Here is a 22,728-nt window from a genome sequence, read left to right as displayed (position 1 = left end):
CTGTGGCAGCGGACTATAGGAGCTTTCGCCTAGGGGCAGCAAACTGGACTGGGCTCGGCTGGCAGTGCATGCAACTTCGTCCTTCAGTGGGCACCTGGTACTGGTACAATGTTGTTATCACATACCTGGGTATAGTGAGGCACGGCAATGCGTGTGTGAAAAAAGCTGTTATTTTGCTCAGTTAATGGTTTTACGAAATGGAACCGATTCAGCACTTAGCCGCTTCAAATTTCGAAAGAAAAAAAATCACCATATAAGGGCTGAACACCCCAATATATATATATATATATATATATATATATATATATATATATATATATATATATATATATATATATATATATATATATATATATATATATATATATATATATATATATATATATATATATATATATATATATATATATATATATATATATATATATATATATATATATATATATTTGGTTTTTTTTGCAAACGTAAATGCGAATGAGGCAGAAAAAGCATTCTGTGTTCAAAAAAAAAATATATATATATATACTGGTAGGAAGTACGATTCTAGCACTACCTGATTACAGCAAAACATTTATACAAACAGTAGATTGTAAAGGTCTTTACATAACCTTGTGTGCGGGCTGTAATAGCAGCATCTATAGCCGTGGAAACAAGTGCAACCATTGTATTATTCCATCTACTCGTACTGAAAGTACCTCATGCGGTTTCCACCCTGCTATTACAGACTAACGTGACATTTTTGTCTCCTGCTGGACATCTGTCTTGCATGGCAACACTTTTGTCCCAACCACATTTAACACTTGAGCGATGCACCACGCTCAACCCAGCTACCCTTCTACCACTCCCTGAGGAAGGCCAACCACATGATTGTTATGAACTAACAACACAAACTGCAAAGTGTAGACCAGACATATTAGATCAGGCACTAACAAAGAGAGGAGATTTTGTAGATGGTTCCTTGAAGAAAAATAATTTTGGACAAACAATAACAGGCTATGCAGTTGTTACACAAGATATAGTGTTGAAAGCAGAACATTTACCATCCTCTTATTCTGTGCAAGCAGCAGAATTAGTAGCGCTTACAGAAGCATGCAAATTAATGAAAGGTCAAAAGGTGACAATTTATACTGATAGCCAATATGTATATTGAACAGTACATACCTTTGCACAATATTGGCAAAACAGAGGTATGATAACATCAACGGGAAAACCAGTAACTCATGACGGATTACTAACAGCATTACTAGAAGCAGTGCAATTGCCAAAACAAATTGCTGTATGTAAATGCATGACACATATTACAAATAATACTGATCCGATATCCAAGCAGCACTAAAGGAACTGAACCATCTTAACACTAAAAAATTACAAGTAGACTTTGACATTCTGGCAGACATGCAACAACAGAGTCCAAAGCAAGAAATTGACCACTGTCTTAGGAATAAAGCAACCCTGGACAAAAAGGTTAATATGTTGACAGATAATAAAACAATCTTGCCAAAAAATTTGCATAAGTGGGACGCTATTTTGAGCCATGGTTTTGCACATGTTTCAACAGGAGGGATGTGCCACACTATTAACACCCACTTTACTATGTATGAATTTAATTCTTATTCCAAAAAATTTGTAGAGCGTGTTTAATGTGTGCAAAACACAATGCCCAGGGCAGCTTGCGACCTCGGTGTGGCCAATTTCAAAAACCACAATATTTATTTCAAGTAATACACATGGACTTTATTGTTTTATAAGTGTAAAAAGAAAACACTGACACTCTTCCAAGTGGGAAGGACCTTATCAAGTATTGTTAACGACATTGACGACATTGAAATTGCAAAAAGAGGTACATCAATCGCATTGTAAAGTAGTCATTGTTCGGGAGTCTGACAAGGAAGGTAAAGACCCGTCTGTGACGCAGGGGGCTTCAGAGTCCTAGACTCTGGGGCATCGTGCTGAGCAGTGAAGATTATAGCACATACCCTTGGCCAGAAAACCCAACAATGCAACCTGGTTTTGAGGGCACTGTAGCAGAATGGCACAAAAATGAAACAGTAACCAAAATGTCCCCCGGCTTAACAATAACTATTGTAGTCCGGTTAAGCTATAAATAATATAATAATTAATAAATGTTTATGTCTATATGATTATTGTAATGAATCCAATAGTAAAAATGGAAGGCATCACCATGGAACCATTTCAGGAACTTTTAACAACTGGGTTTTAAACATTGAACAAGCAGCAAAAAGTGCAGCAAACTATGTTAAAAATATTAGTTGTGTTGCATGTATGACCATGACCCCACTTCTCCAGATTGTACCAGCACTGATCAATGCTACTTGAGTCCCTGAAGTAATGACAAAAATGTCCACACTGTCACCATCATGTTCAGAATATTAGAATGTTTTTGTCGAGAATGTTTATGTGATATAAACACTATATTCCCAGTAGTCAATGAGACAAAAAGGCCCGCACCATTCTCTACTAAAGTAGCCCGAGCAAATTTCACCAGTGTACAGCTAAAAGGAACCGCAAAAAAATGTAGGTCACGTTGAGTTCAAATATTGTAGACATGTAAAAAAAATCAAGATACCTACAACACAGAAGGAGGAAACACACCCCCATCAACTTAGTACTTTAGAGCAGACGTGTGGTAGTGGTGCGAGGACGAATACCTCGATGACATTGTTTATAACATGACCAGAACATGTGCAGTAGTGACATTACTGATTCCAGTATCTATTTACCCTATGAATGTTGACATGTTACTAAGTGCTATCATTGAAGCAGATAAACACCACATCCCAAACTACTTCCAAAGGAAGAGAGAAGTTCCAGCCCCCGACTGGATGATGCAAGACAATCCCACCGACATCGATGCCATCAGCGTGCCACGAGGGGTACCAGATGGATACAAACTAGTAAATCAGGTTGCAGGTTTGGAAAGTATTATCCCATGGATAACAGTTAACAAAAATGTGGATAGGATTAACTACCTCAACTATAACATACAAAAGCTTGGGAACTACACCAAGGCCGGACTCACAGCAATTGGAGAACAACTCCATGCCACGTCCAGAATCCAGAATCGTATCGCCTTGGATGGACTGCTGGCACATCAGCAAGGAGTGTGCGCCATGCTTGGCGACCAATGTGGCATGTCCATCCCCAACAATACAGATTCCACAGGAATGCTGTTGCGTGTGATTTCTGGTTTAAAGGTGCTAAACACCAAGATGAAGGAACACTGGTGTTGACACTGAGATGTTCGGTGACTGGAGAAAACTTGGGGGACAATGGTCTCCTTATGTGATGTCCGTGCTTATTGCACTCGCTGTTGCCCTTCTTTTGTGTGCCTTATGTGGATGTTGTTGTATCCCTATCCTGAAGGTTACAATCACATGGACTGTGGATTTAGCCATGGCACCAATTACAACAAGGTAAATGAAATGTACCCCCTACTGGTGGCAGGTGGCAGCGATGACAGTGACGACTCAGATAGCCATCATGGACATGCCCCTGACTTGTTTCCTGACCAAGACAAGTACTTTGACTCAGACGACGAGAACACTTCCGTTCAGGTGTAAGCACAATTTCTGACATAGATGACCTGCTAGGTGAAAACCGAGAGGAGAGCCTAGGAGGGACTGCAAACAGAAAATGTGTGATAAACAGGAGGGAAATGTTAGAATAAAATGTAAATACAATGATTATAGTGTTAAGTTAAGGGCAGTTTCAGCTTGTTGCTCCTCCCGTACAAGGCGATGGTCCTGAGGCTTTGCGGTAAGCCCAACCACTTCCGCAGGAAACAGCTGACCTTCCTCTCGAAGCCCTTGACGGTGGTCAGTGGCACATTGTAGACCAGCAGCGGCCAGAGTAGGCGTGGCAGGATACCGTGTTGGTAGATCCAGGCTTTAAACTTGGTAAACTTGGTAATCCTGACTTATCCACTGCGGTCAGCCAGGTTCCCAACTCCTCTGATGTTGCTTGGAGTGCTCCGGTGTCCTTCAAGGTACAGTCATAGATCTTGCCCAGGCTCTTAACTGGCTTCTCCCCCACCGATGGAATCTGGGTGCCTCTGACTGAGAAGCGAAACTGGTCTGTGACTTTCCCCTTCTTCACCACCAGAGACCTGGAGGAGTTTGAACCTGACAGGGACTCTCAATTCACACATGTGTTGGACTTTGGACTCTGTCCCTTGTATGACCATTTTTCCCCATTGACGAACTGTTTTTGTGTTGGTGCCAGATGCACAGCTGGCACTGTGGCTAAGCTGGTCAAAGTGCCTGTCTAGTAAACAGGTGATCCTGGGTTCAAATCCCAGCAGTGCCTGGGTGCTTGGTCAGTGAAACTTTGGCAGCTGATTTCTGAACCATGTACTTCTTTTTGTCACTTGCCCTTCAAGAACGAATTGACGTTGCATCCACAGCTGACATGATTGTTGTGGATCCCATTACGCCAGAAGGTGCTTGAATCCAATGAGTATGACATTGTGATGTTTTGTCATTCAGCGCCACTTTGCAGAGGCTCATCCACTTGACAGTTGATTTTTTTTTCTCTCACAGTGTGTCCCCACGTGGCATTGGTGGTTCAGTGGTAGAATTCTCAGACATTTGCTGCCAGCCAATCAGGATGCGACACAGACGTCAGACAAGCAAAGAGACTCGCCTGCCATGCGGGCATGATTACCATTACCATTACCATCTATCAGGGATGGCAACTGAATTAAGAATCAATGCCAGAAACCTGCCACAGGATTTCAGATAATGTTTTGATGCAGACTGGTCATGATGCCTCTGAAGTTCACCAAAGCAGACCTGACTTAAGGTGACTACACTTCCAAAGTTCCCAGTGATGACTGAACCTCTCACTCCTTGTGTTCCATGAGAAACTCATATCTTCAATTTAATTATTGAGAATTGTGTTTACCCACAGTCCTGGAAGATCGCAAAGGTGCTAGGTCGAAAAGGTTTACTTAAACAAGTTATTCCTTGTGTGCTGTTGTAGTCTCTGTCACGCAATTGGTCAGCGAGTTTGGCTGTTAACTGAGAGGTTGGTGGTTGGAGCCCACCCAGGGACTGTCAATTCACACGTGTTGGACTTTGGACTCCCTCCCTTGTATGAACATTTTTCCCCATTGGCGAACTGTTTTTGTGTTGGTGCCAGATGCACAGCTGGCGCTGTGGCTAAGCTGGTCAAAGTGCCTGTCTCGCACTGTATCTTCAATTTAATTATTGAGAATGGCGTTTACCCACAGTCCTGGAAGATCGCAAAGGTTTACTTAAACAAGTTATTCAGGGAAGGGGCCTACCTTCACCGCCTGAACAGGGACTTGATCTCTGGACCCTCAGATTAAAAGTCTGACGCACTACCAACTGAGCTATCCAGGCCGTTGTTGAATGAGGACAACTCACAAGGTAAAATCATCTGGCATACTGTACTTGACCTTGCAGAGATGAGAGCTTCTTCTCTGGCTCTTAACAAAGGCGGTCTCATCTTTCCCCTCTCCTCCCTATCCCTTATCTTCCCTGCTTTGTTGTCCCCTGTCCATCCTGTCGATGGAGTTTGACTTGATTCTTTGTCACGCAGTCTGAAATTGGCAAACGGAGAAATTCTGATTGAGTGACCAATGCAGTCTGTCTATTTTAATACATTTCGTCTCAACTCATGTTGAAAAAGGACAGAGCCATTTCCGTGAGAGCACAAGACCCCTGGATTGTACCCAAAAATACTTTGCGTTCATCAAAGAGTAAAGCTGGTGTCCTGGTTTGCAATGCCTCGATTGTTACACCAGAAGGTGCGAGTCACATCCAAAACAAAGGGCATGCTGGACGCATAGCATGCGTTAGTATGGCTTCAACTGAACAGAAGTTGGCAGTGTGTCCGTCTCTGTGGCGCAATCGGTCAGCGCGCTCGGCTGTTAACCGGGAGGCTGGTGGTTCGAGCCCACCCAGGGACGTTCTCTGGATGCATCAGTGTCACTGTTCATTCATGTTTGCGCTCCACTCTTGCACAGCACTTGTGTGGTTCCAAATTGGCAAACTGCGTGTCAATGACTTTTCAAAAGCACATTCCTGCTTCCATTGTCTAACACATTTGATCAGAAGTTAGGTTGATCAAGTCACAGATTTCAGTTTGTTTCTGCACAGGTCTGGTGAAACACAGAAGCTCTGCTTGAAAATATTATCTTTTGCAAAAGCGCCAGCCAGGATTATAGATTAAGAGACGACGGAATGCTTTTATGTTAAAAGGAATCAAGTCAAACCCCATCAACTGGTAAGCAGGGGCCCTTAAGAGAAGACACCTCTTACTGTTACAAGATACTGTTGTGATTTTTGGACAGACTTGTCTAGTAAACAGGAGATCCTGGGTTCAAATCCCAGCAGTGCCTTCTCTGTGTTTCAGCAGCTCCTATGCTGTTATTTAAAAGAAATGTTGTTCTTGTTCTGTTGAATAAAGACCCATCATTTCTGATGTCATATGTAGTATACATGTCACATGTACTACAATGCTCCCTACAAAGACAATACCCTTGTGTATTTGGACATTTGCAGGTTTAAGAAAACAGACCACATTAGCCAAATATCTTCCGGACAAAAGAGTGGTCAGACAAGACAAAGTTTGTGCCAGTCACCTGAACATTAGACTTTTGATCTGAGTGTCCGGGATTCAAGTCCCTGTTCAGGTGACCAGTGATAGGGTCTGAGGTCCGCTTGCAAACGCCTCCTTTTTGCCCACAAAATACAAGGGCAACAGGACAATCCCTTGGTACTTTATGGAAACAATGTGAGGTGCCTGGCTTTTATCTAGAAGTGGAAAGACTTGTGTAGCCTCTCACACAAACCATGTGTCTTCCTCCCATGCACATGTTGCCAGCTGATCCTTGACATCAGCAAAATTTTGGTTCTAGGACAATGGGGTCACCTGCCCCCATTGGTCTTTTCCAAGGAGTCACGGTGGCCGAGAGGTTAAGGCGTTGGACTCGAAATCCAATGGGGTTTCCCCGCACAGGTTGGAATCCTGTCTGTGACGCTTTGGCTGGGCATTTGTTGCCGCCATGCTGTTTACCTTGTGGTGGAGTACTGTTGGTTATGAGGGCCGGGTGTTGTCCTTTCACAGTCCGCATTCTCTACTTTGGAGGTCTAAATTTTGGGTAGAGGATAATGGGGTCCACTGTCCCCATTGATCTGCTTCTTGCAGTCTCGGTGGCCGAGAGTTTTGTTGCCACTCTGCTTTGACATGCTGTTTTCTTTACCTCTCCCCGGTCTTTCAGCGACCTTGTCGAGGGTGTTTCACAGGTGGGTGGGTGGTGTGATGCTGGATATGGGGGCCAGTGGGTTGTCGCCCTTTTGTTGTTCCTGGAGCACATAAAGAAGAGTGGCCAGTACGGGGGGTCGAACCCATGACCTTGGCGTTATGAGCACCACACGCTGACCAACTGAGCTAACCGGGATAGTGGCAGAGAGCTGCTGGAATGACAAGGCGCTACGAAACGCGTATCGGGCGAGCCTCAGCGTCTGGGTCTCATCCCGAGCGGCCAGCTCATCTTGCACTTGTTGGCTGAGGCTCGCCCGATATGCGCTCCGCAGCGCCATGTCATTCCAGCCGCTCTCTGTCGCTATCCATTCGACTCGACAACCGGCTGCGGGAGCGCAGCGCACAGCGGAGGGCGGAGCCTCGCCGACCCACACGTCGGCTCCAAATCCCACCTCCTGGGGCTCTTCTGGCACCACTCCTCCCTCCCTGCTCCAGCATCTGAGTGCCGTCTGATGACGTCGGGAGTGTCGTCCCCATGCAACTGGGAGCCAGTCGCCTTTCGTCAGCGGAGAGGAGTCACCGTCCACGCCTGTGGCTGTGCCTGTACTGTGGGAGTCCTACACACAATTTCCCGCTGTCCAGTTCGCCCAGCACGCCAACGCTCTTCCTCCACCAGGGATATTCCCTAGCTGCTGGCACTGCCCGCTCCAACCACACCGGCTGCATCATCCGCTTTGGTGGGCCGACTTCAGATATCCTGGGCGGGGGAAGCTTCTCCTACCACAGCATTAATTGACTCTGGGGCGGACGAGAACTTCATTGATAGCGGACTGGTCAGTTCTCTCAACATTCCTACTGTTGAGCTTGTCCCCCACAAGAATGTCCGCTCGCTAGATGAACATCACCTGGCATGCATTACGCATCAGACGTGCGCCATATCCTTGGTGCTGCCGGGTAACCACCACAAGGTCACAAATTTTTTTCTTATGCCCTCTCGCTCAGCTCTGTTAGTACTCGGCCTCCCCTGGCATCCCGTGCGTGTGTTGTGATTGTGATGTTTTGTCATTCAGCGCCACTTTGCAGGGGCACATCCACTCGACAATTTAATTTGTTCTCCGACAGTGTTTCCCAATGTGGCATTGGTGGTTCAGTGGTAGAATTCTCGCTTGCCAAGCGGGAGGCCCGGGTCCGATTCCCGGCCAATGCAGTATATCTTAGCTTGTACCTTTCTTTAGAGCTCATGTTGAAAAAGTACAAAGGCTCTTCTCCTGCTAAAGGGCAGTATTCAGAATGACACCTGAAACGTAACAGACCGGACCACCCGAGAGTAAAGGTGGACAGCACTTAGTGAAACCTGACTGCAGTCATGCTGTTGTAGTCTCTGTCGCGCAATTGGTCAGCACGTTTGGCTGTTAACTGAGAGGTTGGTGGTTCGAGCCCACCCAGGGACTCTCAATTCACACATTTGTTGGACTTTGGACTCCCTCCCTTGTATGAACATTTTTCCCCATTGGCGAACTGTTTTTGTGTTGGTGCCAGATGCACTGCCGGCACTGTGGCTAAGCTGGTCAAAGTGCCTGTCTAGTAAACAGGAGATCCTGGGTTCAAATCCCAGCAGTACCTGGGTGCTTGGTCAGTGAAACTTTGGCAGCTGATTTGTCAACCATGTACTTCTTTTTGTCACTTGCCCTTCAAGAACGAATTGACGTTGCATCCACAGCTGACGTGATTGTTGTGGATCCCATTACGCCAGAAGGTGCTTGAATCCAAAGAGTATGACATTGTGATGTGTTGTCATTCAGCGCCACTTTGCAGAGGCTCATCCACTTGACGGTTGAATTTTTTTTCTCTTACAGTGTGTCCCCACGTGGCATTGGTGGTTCAGTGGTAGAATTCTCACTTGCCAAGCGGGGGCCGCGCGCGTGTTGTTGACATTTGCTGCCAGCCAATCAGGATGCGACACAGACGTCAGACAATCAAAGAGACTCGCCTGCCACGCGGGCATGATTACCATTACCATTACCATCTATCAGGGATGGCAACTGAATTAAGAATCAATGCCAGAAACCTGCCACAGGATTTCAGTTAATGTTTTGATGCAGACTGTTCATGATGCCTCTGATTCATTCAATTAATTAATTAATTAAAATTAATTAAACCACTACCTGTGAGAGGTAAGGTACACCATTGCTCTAAACATTGATAGAATAGTTAGTAATGGAGTTAGTAGTGAATAACTAACAATGCTTGTGGGGATTTTTTTGGTGTTGGACATCTTTCAGATAAATAAACATGCAAACTGACCCGGGAACATCATGGCTGTTCCTGGCAAATGAACATAACAGGAGGGTTAAGATGACTACACTTCCAAAGTTCTCAGCTATGACTGAACCTCTTGCTCCTTTGTTCCCTGAGAAACTAGGTTGGGTGTGGAATTGATCAAACATCAAGAAGACCACATCAATTCAAAAAAATTAAAAAGTGATATTGTGGCAGAAAAATGCCCGGTTAGCTCAGTCGGGAGAGCATGAGACTCTTAATCTCAGGGTCGTGGGTTCGAGCCCCACATTGGGCGGTTCAGCTCTTTTGGTGATACATCTTAAAGATTTCTTTCCTGTGGAAAATTCTGCAACATGCGGAAAACATTTCATTCGAAGTACACAAAAACAAATCCCATTCTTGTAGGACCACAAATGGTAGAGCGCTCACTTCGCATGTGAGATGAAGTGGAATCGATGCCTGCATTCTCCAAATGGTATATTATGCCTTTTTCTTGCCAAAAAAGCATTCTCAATCTCCCACATCGTACCGGATGCTTGGATTAATTGCATTCTAATGATGTTTCCTAAAAACACAGGTGGTGTCAAAACTGGTGCATTAGTATAGTCCGATGAGGATGGGATTCGAACCCATGCGTGCAGAACACAATGGATTAGCAGTCCATCACCTTAACCTCTCGGTCACCTCATCTCCTTTGTGGACATGGTCTTGTTGACTCGAAATGACACATCTTAGTTAGTGTTTTGGTGTTGCAGAAATTGTGGCAGCCTTCCTGTGCAGCGGGGGGATTTAACTCAAAGGCCAGAGTTTCTTGCTTTACATGCAAGAAATAGCGGGTTTGATATCCTTATTGTCGAAATGATATGTTATGGCTTTTTTGCCAACAAAAGCGTTCTCGATCTCCGACATCGTACCTTATACTTTGATTCATTGCATGCTAATAATGTTTACTAAAAATACAGGTGTGGTCAAAACTAGTGTATTTTTATAGCACCACGCTTCAAGTGGACAGACAATCTTGTCTTTTCAGACAATACAATTACAAAAGCAACACACACCTGCCATGACCCTGAATCGGCCGGGGTTGATGTGGCCACAACACAGAGTAGGAACCACTATACAATTACGGCTGTGAGCTATGCTTTTCTGGGCAAGAACCATAAACTCAGACTTGGAGGTGCAGATTGCTCATTTCAGCTGGTTCTTATTTGTCTGCGAGCAAAGCTTGAATTTCATGTGGGTGTTGTCCTGGCGGGAGAAACATTTTAGCTTGTGTCGGCATGGCTACCGTGACAAAAGCCCATTTTCCTTTCCAGTAAATGTGCATCAGCTGAACACTTTGCAGACCTAATGCTGTGAACATTTGTTGTACGTCACCTCCCAACTGCACTTGTCTGGTCTTAATATGTAATTGTCTGGCTGTGTTGTCGTGATCGATGTTGATGAAATCAAGAGAACAAAGTCACACCTTTACACCTTTTATTTGCCAACTCACCATGTAAACAGCGATTGTGCTGAAAACTGGGATTGAACCAGGGACCTTTAGAGATTCAATCCAACGCTCTCCCAACTGAACAATTTCAGCTGCAAAGGGGGTTCTCTGCTTTTTCAGTCTGGGCTAAAAGTGGGGGAAGGGTGACGCTGTGTCTGTGCCACGTACTATGTTGCTGTGTACCTGGTCCAGTGTGTTCTCATCTTGGGTTGGAATGTCCCCATGCTGGTAAAGGGTGGGGAATACAGTCCGTCGATGAGGATAAGCGGTACAGTGGAGTTCACTGGTTGAAGTCGCCAGGTACCATAAAAATGGCAATGGGCCACGAGCGTGTTCTGAATTCCTCTTTGGCAGAATTGGCTAAATGGCCGTACAAAAAGCACCATACTTGGAGCCTGTGGTCAATGTCAACAGTTGGGCTAATTCAGTTCCGTTGAGACGGTGATTATGTACCAAGTCAGTTATGTCAGTCAGGATTTGGTCAAGGTTGTTGTGTGGTTTTGGCATGGATAAGGCTATTTATCTAAATTTAGGAGGAGTCCATGGTCTGTAAACATACTGAGGTACTCCCCCTGCTGTTGCGGAACTTGCAGGTACTTGCAAATTTTCCCACTGAGGGGTGAATAAAGGCATATCTTATCTTCTACCATAGGGTAGGCTTCTCCTTCTACTTCAAAGGGTAGGTTTTGGCAAGAAGTAGGATTCTTAATCCTACTTCTTGCCATTAATGCTTTCCCAAGTTCCAACATTTCCTTGGGAGCGAGTTTGATAACCTCGGGGTGTGGACATACTCGTTGATATGCCAACGAGGCTGGGAGGATTCCAACTATGGTCTTTTGGTTTTAGTTTTAGTCATTTAATTGAGTCGAGTCAATAGTTCCCCAAGAGAGGGTGGACATGGGTGTCTGTTCAGGGGCGGTTGCAGAGTGATCATAAATTGGAAATGTCGGGTACAAAGATGTTGCCTGAGTCGGAGACTGTAGAACTACAGATGACTGAAAGTCTCACTCCTTCTGAAACAAGGTTGTCTGTGGAATTGATCAAACATCAAGATGGCCACATCGATAAAAAAGAAAAACAAAAAATTATATCTACAGCAGAAAAAGGCCTGGTTAGCTCAGTGGGTAGAGCATGAGACTCTTACTCTCAGGGTCCTGGGTTTGAGACCCACATTGGGTGTGCATGTGAGGAAGACACGTGGTTTGTGTGCGGGGCTACACAAGCCTTTCCAGTTCCAGTTAAAAGGTAGGCACCTCAGGCGGGCATTGGTGGTTCAGTGGTAGAATTCTCGCTTGCCAAGCGGGAGGCCCGGGTCTGATTCCCGGCCAATACAGTATATCTAAGCTTTTACCCAGAGCTCATGTTGAAAAAGGACAAAGGCTCTTTTCCTGCCAAAGGGCAGAATTCAGAATGACACCTGAAAAGTAACAGACCGGACCACCTGAGAGTTAAGGTGGACAGCACTTGAGTATTTGCAACTTTCTGTCAAAAGTGGAAACTTACTGAAACCTTACTGCAGTGATGCGGATGTAGCCTCTATGCAGCAATTGGTCAGCGCGTTCGGCTGTTAACTGAGAGGTTGGTGGTTCGAGCCCACCCAGGGCCGCTCAATTGACACATGTGTTTGGCTTTGGGCTCCCTCCCTTTTATGAACATTTTCCCCATTGGTGAACTGTTTTTGTGTCGGTGCCAGATGCACAGGATTTCCTTTTTTACTAAAGGCATCATTGTCAAGTTTGCATGCTTCGCAGGCACTATGCTTTAGTTGGTCAAATTACATGCCTAGCAAAGAGGGGCTCATTGGTTCTAATTCCAGCAGTCCTCTACTGGTATTTCCATGACTCTGGTTTTCATACTTTTTATCAGAGGTCATGTTGAAGAACAAAGACTGTTTTCTGGAGAAACGCAAGACCCCAGAATGCAATAGGTCTGCTTTGTATACTTTTCAGCAGCGGTCATTTTGAAAAGCACCCCTGGTTTACTGCCCATGAGGAGCAGCCTCGGCCACTTTAGAATGAAGGGTGACGCCACTTCAAGATGCAAGAAGCTGTCAGAAGTGGGACTCAAACCCACGCCTCATTAGAGACTGCAACCTGAATGCAGCACCAAACTTCAGGTTCAGGTTCAAACTCCTGTGACACTTTAATTACAGAAGAGACAGACAACAAAATTCAAAATTTCTCGCAGCGAGAAGAGTGAAAAAACAAACCCAGTGACATGCCGCTCCACTCTGAGGATGCCATTCATGCTCCTCTCTTTTTATTTTCTTTAGGAGGTCCCTAATACATGGTCGTGCAACTCTAAGGGGAGGGGGAAGCAAGCAGTTGCACGAGCTGTACTTGTTGTCTATGTGTGTGTGTGTATGTGAGAGCAATTACTTTTTGTGTTCTTATGTGTTCTTATCTTGGCCCATTTTGCATGATGAACAGGAACATCTTCAAGGTAGCTACGGATATTCCCAGGCACCTGCAAGATTAGTGGTGCTGGGAGTTGCTGGTCAGCGTCATGGAATGTTCCTGCTTTAAAACACTCAAGACTATTGTCTATTGTCTAAGCAAACGGATATAAGGGTGAACTTAACACTATAATAATTGAATTTACTTTTTATTCTAACAGTTAGTCCAGATTAACAGCCTAGTTATTTGTGTCAGTCCCAGGGACCGTTTCTAGACCCTTGTGTGACACTTGTGGAGAGCCGTTGCATTCTTCCCAATTGGTAAACCCTTTGTATCGGTGCCAAATATACGGGATTCTCCCCCTGCTGACCGAATGACACACGACAAATGGCATCATCTCAGCGTTGGAGCAGTTTATGTCTAGAAGAGTAAAGGCAGCATTGCCAGGGTGACTTACTTGGCTGGCGCTGTGGCTTAGCTGGTCAAAGTGCCTGTCTTGTAAACAGGAAATCCTGGGTTCAAATCCCAGCAGTGCCTGGCTGCTTAGTCTGTGAAACTTTGGCAGCTGATTTCTGACCCACGTACCTCTTCGTACCTTTTTGTCACTTGCCCTTCAAAAACGAGTCAATGGTGCATCCACAGCTGACATGATTGTTGTGGATCCCGTTACGCCAGAAGGTGCTTGAATCCAAAGAGTATGACATTGTGATGTTTTGTCATTCAGCGCCACTTTGCAGAGGCTCATCCACTTGATAGTTCAATTTTTTTCTCTTACAGTGTGTCCCCACGTGGCATTGGTGGTTCAGTGGTAGAATTCTCACTTGCCAAGCGGGGGCCGCGCGTGTGGTGTTGACATTTGCTGCCAGCCAATCGGGATGCAAGAGAGACGTCGGAGAAGCAGAGAGACTTCAGAGAAATGAATTCAGGTTTTCAAATCCCGTCTAAGTCATCAGTCAAGTGACTGTTTTCTTCTCCACAATATTATTGTTTTCCAATTAATCCCTATATCATTACAAACTATTCCTATCAGGCTTATATTGATACCAGTGCTTGAAATAAAATACAAAATCAATGCAATGTCATTCATTCATTTTCTACCGCTTTTCCTCACAAGGGTCGCGGGGGGTGCTGGAGCCTATCCCAGCTGTCTTCGGGCGAGAGGATCAATGCAATGTAACAAAGAATATTTATTTATCAGGGTACCACACTCAAGAACACTCTCAATAATAAAAAATAAATAATAATCTACATGTAAGCAGTTATGAATAATAAATATACGTATTGTTCACTTATTTTGCCGTCTTTGTTTCTCCTTTTCATAGAAAGGAGAAATACCCTCCCTCCAGTCTTCACTGGTCCAGTGTGGGCAGCAGTTGGAGAAGTTTGGATGGACAATCTTTTTTGGGCTCTTGGCAAATAAAACCATGAAATACACATTTGTAATTTGGTTCAAACAAGATGCAACTATGAGAACAAAGGGACACATGATTAAGTTTTTACCTGGCTTTGCTTTGGCTGAAGCTGTTGCTAATGTAATGTAACTGTTGCTAATGCTAATAGGTATACTACGTGTAATAGGTATACTGCGGCGGTCGTAAATAACGAACAATAGCGGAAGTGGCACCGCCACACCACAAACAGCCACATAAAAACATGAAAGCAGAACAGTTCAAAGACAAAATATTTTCAAGTATTTGTGCTGTTTTCTTTTACTGTAGTTTTGTCCGTCTCGTCGCTCGCTCGCTCGGAAAAAGCAATTGTGCTGTTTATTACCCGAAGTTCAACATGGATGGAGGAAAAAGCGGCCACAGCTCCACTCCTGGACAAAAGTATATTACATTCATAATGGGCTTTCGCTATAATTGGAAATGAATGGGGAATGTTTCGGTCGTTTGAGCAGACCCGGAGACCCGGGTCCGATTCCGAATGCAACAGGGCTGTTTTTATACCTTTCATCGGTGTAAAAAAGTGCAAAGACCGTTTTCGGGACCAACACATGACCTCTGAATTTGATCAGAAATGTCACACCTCTCCACCTCCACATCCATCAATCTTCCTCCGCTTATCCAGGTCCAGGTCGCGGGGGGCAGCAGTCTTGGTAGGGAAGCCCAGATTTCCCGGTCCCCGGCCACCTCCTCCATCTCCACCGGGAGGACACCAAGGTGTTCCCAGGCCAGCTGTGAGACATAATCCCTCCAGCATGTCCTAGGTCTGCCCCGGGGCCTTTTCCTGGCTGGGTATGCCCGGAACACCTCACCAGGGAGGCGTCCGGGAGGCATCCGGACTAGATGCCCGAGCCACCTCAACTGACTCCTCTCGATGTGAAGGAGAAGCAGCTCTACTCTGAGCGCTCCCGGATGACTGAGCTCCTCACCCTATCTCTTAGGATGAGTCCAGCTACCCTACGGAGGAAACTCATTTCAGCTGCCTGTATCCGAGATGTCATTCTTTCGGTCATGACCCAAAGCTCATGACCATAGGTGAGGGTGGGAACATAGATCGACCGGTAAATTGAGAGCTTTTTTAACCACGACGGTCTGTTACAGCGACCACATTACTGCCGAGGCTGCGCCGATCCATCTGTCGACCTCACGCTCCCACTTTCCCTCACTCGTGACCATACCTAAGATACCTAAACTCCTCCACCTGGGGTAGGACCTCATTCCCAACCCGGAGGGAGCACTCCACCCTTTTACGACTGAGAACCACGGCCTCTGATTTGGAGGTACTGAGTCTCATCCCAGACGCTTCGCACTCAGATGCAAACCGTCCCAGTAAGCGCTGAAGGTCACAGCCCGTAGAGGCCATAAGAACCACATCATCTGCAAATAAGAGAGATGAGATTTTAAGGCCCCTGAAACAGATTCCCTCAACACCTTGGCTGGTTCCGGGACTTGTTGATGAGGCTGACAGCAGACGGGAAGAAACTGTTCTTGTGGCGTGAGGTTTTGGTCCTGATGGACCGCAGCCTCCTCTCAAAGAGACTGTGTCCGGGTTGAGAAGGATCGGCCACAATCCTTTTCTGCACGCCTTAGGGTCCTGGAGGCGTACAGATCCTGGAGGGACGGGAGATTGCAGGAGGTGAGGATGGACTCAATGATGTAGCTGTAGAAGTGCACCAACATTGTCTTTGGCAGGATGAATTTCTTCAGCTGCCATAGGAACGTAGGAAGTACATCCTCTGCTGTGCCTTCTTGATGAGGGAGCTGATGTTCGGTTCCCACTGGAGGTCCTGGGAGATGATGGTACCCAGGATGCGGAAGGACTCCACAATGTCAATCGTAGAGTCACAGAGGGTGATGGGGACAGGAGAGGCTGAGTTCTTCCTGTTGTCCACAACCATCACCACTGTTTTTAGGGCGTTGAGCTCCAGGTTGTTCAGGTTGCACCAAGTCACCAGATGGTCAACCTCTCACCTGTAGGCAAACTTGTCGCCGTCAGAGATGAGTCCGATGAGGGTGGTGTCGTCCGCAGACTTCGGGAGCTTGACAGACTGGTGACTGGAGGTGCAACTGTTTGTGTACAGGGAGAAGAGCAGAGGAGAAAGAACGCAGCCCTGGGGGGATCAGGTGCTGACGGTTTTTGTATCTGAGATGTGTTTCCCCAGCTTCACGCACTGTTTCCTGTCAGACAGGAAGTCTGTAATCCACCTGCAGGTGGAGTCAGGCACGCTCAGCTGGGAGAACTTCTCCTGGAGCAGAGTTGGGAGGATGGTGTTGAAGGCGGAGCTGAAGTCCACAAACAGGATCCTAGCATAGGTTCCTGCGGAGTCCAGGTGCTGGAGGACCAACACACCAAGGCAGCCGTCCGCAGCGCCATTTTGGAAACACGTGGTGGCATGGGAATAGATGACTACATGGTAATCAGGTGGTTAGGTGTCAGTGGTTCCAGACACATGGGTTGTTTACATTGTCCACAGTAAGAGGGTGATTATTCACAACAGACATGGCTTCCTAAAGAAAGGTTGTCAAGGAACTGTCACTCAACCTGCCAGCACTGTTTGCTAGGACTGAAATGAGCACGCTTTTGATGGTTCTGATCTGGCGCTCCCAAACACCTCCCATATGGCTTGCATTTATGACAAAGTTGCATTGCTTGTCTGCCAGGTATTCTGTTACTCTTTCTGTGTTTATTTCCTTTAGAGACTTTTCCATTTCATTTTTAGTTCAAACTAAGTATGTTCCCTGATCTGATCGGATGTGCCAAACAGCACCTCTGATGGCAATGAAGCATCTTGGGGCATTGATGAATGAGTCAGTGGTCAAGTCCTCCAGCATCTCTATATGAACACCTCCAGAACATAGACAAGTGAATAGTAGACTGTACTGTTTTTGTTCTTTACGCCCTTGTTTTGTGTGAAACGGGCCAAAACAATCCATGCCACCATAGGTAATTGGTGGAGAAGGCTCAATGTGGTCTTGAGGTAAGTCAGCCATCTTTTGTTCCTCTGTGGCTCCTCGAGCTTTCTGGCATGGGATGCACTGTCAAATATGTTGAGCCACTGCTTTGCTCCCTCCCACGATCCAGTAGTCAATTGCTCTGAGTTAATTCAAGAACCAATATAGTTCTGAGACTGGACCTTCTCTGCCAATTCAGGAAAAGCAGGGGAATTAGCTCAAATGGTATAGCGCTTGCTTTGCATGTGAGAGGTAGCGGGATCGATTGCCTAAATTCTACAAGGAATACTTTGTTTTATTGGCTAATTGTAGGCCATTCGCGCACCCCGAGGTTACAGAGGTCAAAGGTAAGCCCATATTCAGCAGCACAGTGGTGAAAGGTAAATTTATGTGCATTACCGTTTCCACAGGTTCCCGATTTGTACAACCCGGCATTAATACCTCTTAGTGTAATTCTACCTTACTGGTGGATGCCTTCTTCTGGTCGCTCCTCAGGGCTGACCTCTGGTAGTGGTGCGGTGGACCCGACGTGAGTGATAGGTTACCGACCGAGAACATGACTGGTTTGTGCCCTGATTTCTTTCCTTCCTCCAATAACAGTATTGTCAATTGATGTGGAGCACCTAGTGCATAGTGCTACTTCCGTAGGGTCTCACCTCATGCCACGGACGCCCTGAGGACCAGACAAGGTGTGTCAACCTCACCCTGGTTCGGTGCTTCCAAACTGACGTACATTGACCCTTGGATAGGTTTTCCTGGTGTCCTGTTGGTTATGAGGGCCGGGTGTTGTCGACGTGGGCTTTTGTTGCTGTTTGTTCTTTGCACTCTGGGTCTAAATTTTGGGTAGAGGACAATGGGGTGGCCGCCCCCATTGATCTGCTTCATGCAGTCACGGTGCGCGAGAGGTTTGCCACCACTCTGCTTTGCCATGCTGTTTTCTTGACCTTTCCCCGGTCAGTTAGCGGCCTTGATGGGGGTGTTTCGCAGTTGATTGGGTTGTGCGCTGTTGGTTATGGGGCCCGATGGGTTTTTGCCGTGGGCTTTTGTTGTTCCTGGAGCAGATAAAGAAGAGTGGTCAGTACGGGGGTGAACCCATGACCGTGGCTTGTTTTATGAGTTCTTATCTTGACACGTTCTTGCAGGATTTACGTGAACATCTGCAGGGTTGCGGTTGGCGCATCCAGGCACCTCCAGGACCTGGGGGTTGCTGGGGGTCTCTGATCAGGGTCACAGGAACATTTCTTCTTCAGCACATTCAAACACTCTTTCTATTGTCTAAGCAAATGGATATAAGGGTGATAACTGATGCTATGTTCATTCTATCTACATTTTATTCTAACAAGGATCTATCCCTGAGCATCCGACAAATGCTCTGTCTCACCCTAAACCCAGGCCTGACAGCATTCTCAGTCGAGGACCTTGTCTTATTGTGTTGTCCATTGTGTGTCCATGTTTTGTTTATATTTCTGTTGTCAGTCGCTTCAGGATGACAACGGTTTGTGCTTCAAGATGACCCCAACCATTCGACTGAGGCCGAAGACAAATCCTAGCTCCAGTCAAAACCTACCCAAATGTAAATTCCCTGACCGGGAATCGAACCTGGGCCGCGGGTGAGAGCGCCGAATCCTAGCCACTAGACCACCAGGGACTGCTTTATGTCTGCACTCAGCAAGGCAGAGACAGTGTCACTTTGACGTACTCCAGCAAAGGAACCAAAATAGTTCTGTGACTGGACCTTCTCTGCCAACATTGCAGCAGCAGGGGAATTACCTCAGATAGTAGAGCGCTTCCCTTAAATGTTAGACCCGAACCTCTTTTGTTTTGCTAATGTGGTCTGTTTTCTTAGCCCCGCAAATGTCCAAATGCACAATGTTTTTGCCTTTGTCGAGAGCATTGTAGTACATATGACATTTATGCTACATATGACATCAGAAATGATGGATATTTTTTCAACAGAACATGACGTCTGATTCAAAACATTTACTTGAAATGTTGGAGAGAAAAAAATGGAGTCGCTGAAACACATATGCAAGGCACTGCTGGGATTTGAAACCAGGACCTCCTGTTTACGAGGCAGGAACTTCGACCAACTAAGCCACAGCGTCAGCGAAGGAGTGTCTTCAGTGTTAGGCGAACCACTGCATGACGGAAACCACACCAGTGGCCAGGCTTTCAACAGGACTGGTGAAATCCTGCCAGTGTAAGCGGACCGAATCCACGATTATTCTCCTCCTTGGTCTTCGCTGTGAAATATGGATTGTGTGTCCAAACTGGGGACAGATGCCCGTGTACACACCTTCAGGGATCAAGCACATATCCTTGTTCCCATTTGTCACCTTGATTTTTTTGTGAAAGAAGGAATTGAACGGCCTTGCTTCCACCCAGTTTCCAACTAGGGACCTTTTGCATGTAAGGCAAACGTGCTAACCACTATACTATGAAGGGTAAGCCCTTTAAGGGGACTGGTGAAGCAGTTGCCAAACAATGACACAAGACGATGTGTCCAAAGTGGGGGCATATTGACAATTGTCCAAATCGACAAATGTTTCTCCCTTGTAGGGAAAATTGTTCCACAAATTATGGGCTTTTCTTCAACAAAACATGAAATCACAATCACGGCTTGACAGGTTTGGCTTGTAACCTCCTCTAACGTTGTCTGGGGGGTGGCCCTTTGATGAATGAAGTTAAGGTCCTTTCAGCCTGCCAATAAGCATTTTCAAACTATTGGCAAAGTCGCAACGTAAACAGGGATTGTGCTCAAACCCAGGCTTGAACCACGGACCTTTAAATCTTAATTCTCGCACTCACCCAACTGAGCGATTTCAGCTGCAAAGGTGGTGTTCCGCTTTTTCAGTAGAGGCTAAAAGAGGGGCCAGGGTGAAGCTGTGTTTCTGCCACATGTGTTGCTGTGTACCTGGCCCAGTGTGTTCTCATCTTGGGTTGGTATGTCCCCATGCTGGTAATGTGGGGTCTACTCTTCTCCGCCTGAACAGGGACTTGAACCCTGGACAATCAGATTAAAAGTCTGATGCTCTACCAACTGAGCTATCCAGGCGCTTGATGAATGAGGACAACTCACAAGGCAAAATCTTCTGGCATACTGTATTTGACCTTGCAGAGATGAAGAAGCCCCTGTCCCGAAATTGCCACCTCCAAGATCGACGGAGGTCTTAAACTGCCCACATGGACAAGCCTAATATCTTCTGGACAAAAATAGTTAATGGTCAGACAAGACAAAGGTTGAGCCAATCACCTGAACAATAAACTTTTGATCTGAGTGTCCGGGATTCAAGTCCCTGTTCAGGTGACCAGGTGGCCACGAGCCCTCCAACTAATGCACCTGCAGTTTAAGGCTATGTTCTGGATTATCAGTGTTATTATCAAAATTGGGTCGAGCGAGAAGTCCTTTCAGGCAAGAAAACAACAAAAAGCAACACACACCAGCCGTGACAAAACACGGAGCGCCGTCTGATGACGTTGGGAGTGTCGTCCCCATGCAACTGGGAGCCAGTCGCCATTCGTCAGCGGAGAGGAGTCACCGTCCACGCCTGTGGCTGTGCCTGTACTGTGGGAGTCCTACACACAATTTCCCGCTGTCCAGTTCGCCCAGCACGCCAACGCTCTTCCTCCACCTATGGATATTCCCCAGCTGCTGGCACTGCCCGCTCCAACCACACCGGCTGCGTCATCCGCTTTGGTGGGCCGACTTCAGGTGGAAGGTACGATATCCTGGGCGGGGGAAGCTTCTCCTACCACTGCATTAATTGACTCTGGGGCGGACGAGAACTTCATTGATAGCGGACTGGTCAGTTCTCTCAACATTCCTACTGTTGAGCTTGTCCCCCACAAGAATGCAATTAATTATTTGCATTCTAATGATGTTTCCTAAAAACACAGGTGGTGTCAAAACTGGTGCATTAGTATAGTCCGATGAGGATGGGATTCGAACCCATGCGTGCAGAACACAATGGATTAGCAGTCCATCACCTTAACCTCTCGGTCACCTCATCTCCTTCGTGGACATGGTCTTGTTGACTCAAAATGACACATCTTAATTAGCATTTTGGTGTTGCAGAAATTGTGGCAGCCTTCCTGTGCAGCGGGGGGATTTAACTCAAAGGCTAGAGTTCTTGCTCTACATGCAAGAAATAGCGGGTTTGATACCCGTATTGTCGAAATGATATGTTATGGCTTTTTTGCCAACAAAAGCGTTCTTGATCTCCGACATCGTACCTTATACTTTGATTCATTGCATGCTAATAATGTTTACTAAAAATACAGGTGTGGTCAAAACTAGTGTATTTTTATAGCACCACACTTCAAGTGGACAGACAATCTTGTCTTTTCAGACAATACAATTACAAAAGCAACACACACCTGCCATGACCCTGAATCGGCCGGGGTTGTTGCGGCCACAACACAGAGTAGGAACCACTATACAATTACGGCTGTGAGCTATGCTTTTCTGGGCAAGAACCATAAACTCAGACTTGGAGGTGCAGATTGCTCATTCCAGCTGGTTCTTTTTCGTCTGCGAGCAAAGCTTGAATTTCATGTGGGTGTTGTCCTGGCGGGAGAAACATTTTAGCTTGTGTCGGCATGGCTACCGTGACAAAAGCCCATTTTCCTTTCCAGTAAATGTGCATCAGCTGAACACTTTGCAGACCTAATGCTGTGAACATTTGCGCGAACTCAAGGTTGGGTCCTACATCCTGTTTGTGTCTGATTGTAACATGATATGCATCAGGATTCGGTATGTCACCTCCCAACTGCACTTGTCTGGTCTTAATATGTCATTGGCTGTGTTGTCGTGATCGATGTTGATGAAATCAAGAGAACAAAGTCACCCCTTTACAAACTATTTGCCAACTCACGATGTAAACAGCAATTGTGCTGAAAACTGGGATTGAAC

The 22,728-nt window shown here is 46.0% G+C and overlaps 10 non-coding genes across 10 annotated transcripts; 7 read left to right on the top strand and 3 right to left on the bottom strand.

Moving 5' to 3' along the window:
* The first annotated feature begins 4,252 nt into the window (after positions 1-4,252).
* Positions 4,253-4,326, top strand: trnat-agu (transfer RNA threonine (anticodon AGU)). Its single transcript has one exon. It is a non-coding gene; the product is annotated as a tRNA-Thr (tRNA).
* A 1,553-nt stretch (positions 4,327-5,879) lies between these two features.
* Positions 5,880-5,953, top strand: trnan-guu (transfer RNA asparagine (anticodon GUU)). The gene has a single exon. It is a non-coding gene; the product is annotated as a tRNA-Asn (tRNA).
* Positions 5,954-6,944: 991 nt separating this feature from the next.
* trnas-cga (transfer RNA serine (anticodon CGA)) lies at positions 6,945-7,026 on the top strand. The gene has a single exon. It is a non-coding gene; the product is annotated as a tRNA-Ser (tRNA).
* A 1,361-nt stretch (positions 7,027-8,387) lies between these two features.
* Positions 8,388-8,458, top strand: trnag-gcc (transfer RNA glycine (anticodon GCC)). The gene has a single exon. It is a non-coding gene; the product is annotated as a tRNA-Gly (tRNA).
* A 342-nt stretch (positions 8,459-8,800) lies between these two features.
* On the top strand, positions 8,801-8,874 carry trnat-agu (transfer RNA threonine (anticodon AGU)). The gene has a single exon. It is a non-coding gene; the product is annotated as a tRNA-Thr (tRNA).
* Positions 8,875-9,753: 879 nt separating this feature from the next.
* trnak-cuu (transfer RNA lysine (anticodon CUU)) lies at positions 9,754-9,826 on the top strand. Its single transcript has one exon. It is a non-coding gene; the product is annotated as a tRNA-Lys (tRNA).
* Positions 9,827-10,139: 313 nt separating this feature from the next.
* On the bottom strand, positions 10,140-10,221 carry trnas-gcu (transfer RNA serine (anticodon GCU)). Its single transcript has one exon. It is a non-coding gene; the product is annotated as a tRNA-Ser (tRNA).
* A 3,661-nt stretch (positions 10,222-13,882) lies between these two features.
* On the top strand, positions 13,883-13,956 carry trnat-ugu (transfer RNA threonine (anticodon UGU)). The gene has a single exon. It is a non-coding gene; the product is annotated as a tRNA-Thr (tRNA).
* A 6,842-nt stretch (positions 13,957-20,798) lies between these two features.
* trnak-uuu (transfer RNA lysine (anticodon UUU)) lies at positions 20,799-20,871 on the bottom strand. Its single transcript has one exon. It is a non-coding gene; the product is annotated as a tRNA-Lys (tRNA).
* Positions 20,872-21,744: 873 nt separating this feature from the next.
* Positions 21,745-21,826, bottom strand: trnas-gcu (transfer RNA serine (anticodon GCU)). Its single transcript has one exon. It is a non-coding gene; the product is annotated as a tRNA-Ser (tRNA).
* Positions 21,827-22,728: the final 902 nt, after the last annotated feature.

The sequence above is a fragment of the Doryrhamphus excisus genome, chromosome 3, assembly GCF_030265055.1.
Source record: "Doryrhamphus excisus isolate RoL2022-K1 chromosome 3, RoL_Dexc_1.0, whole genome shotgun sequence".
In the NCBI taxonomy this organism is placed as follows: Eukaryota; Metazoa; Chordata; class Actinopteri; order Syngnathiformes; family Syngnathidae; genus Doryrhamphus; species Doryrhamphus excisus.
This window is presented reverse-complemented; position numbering and strand designations above follow the sequence as displayed.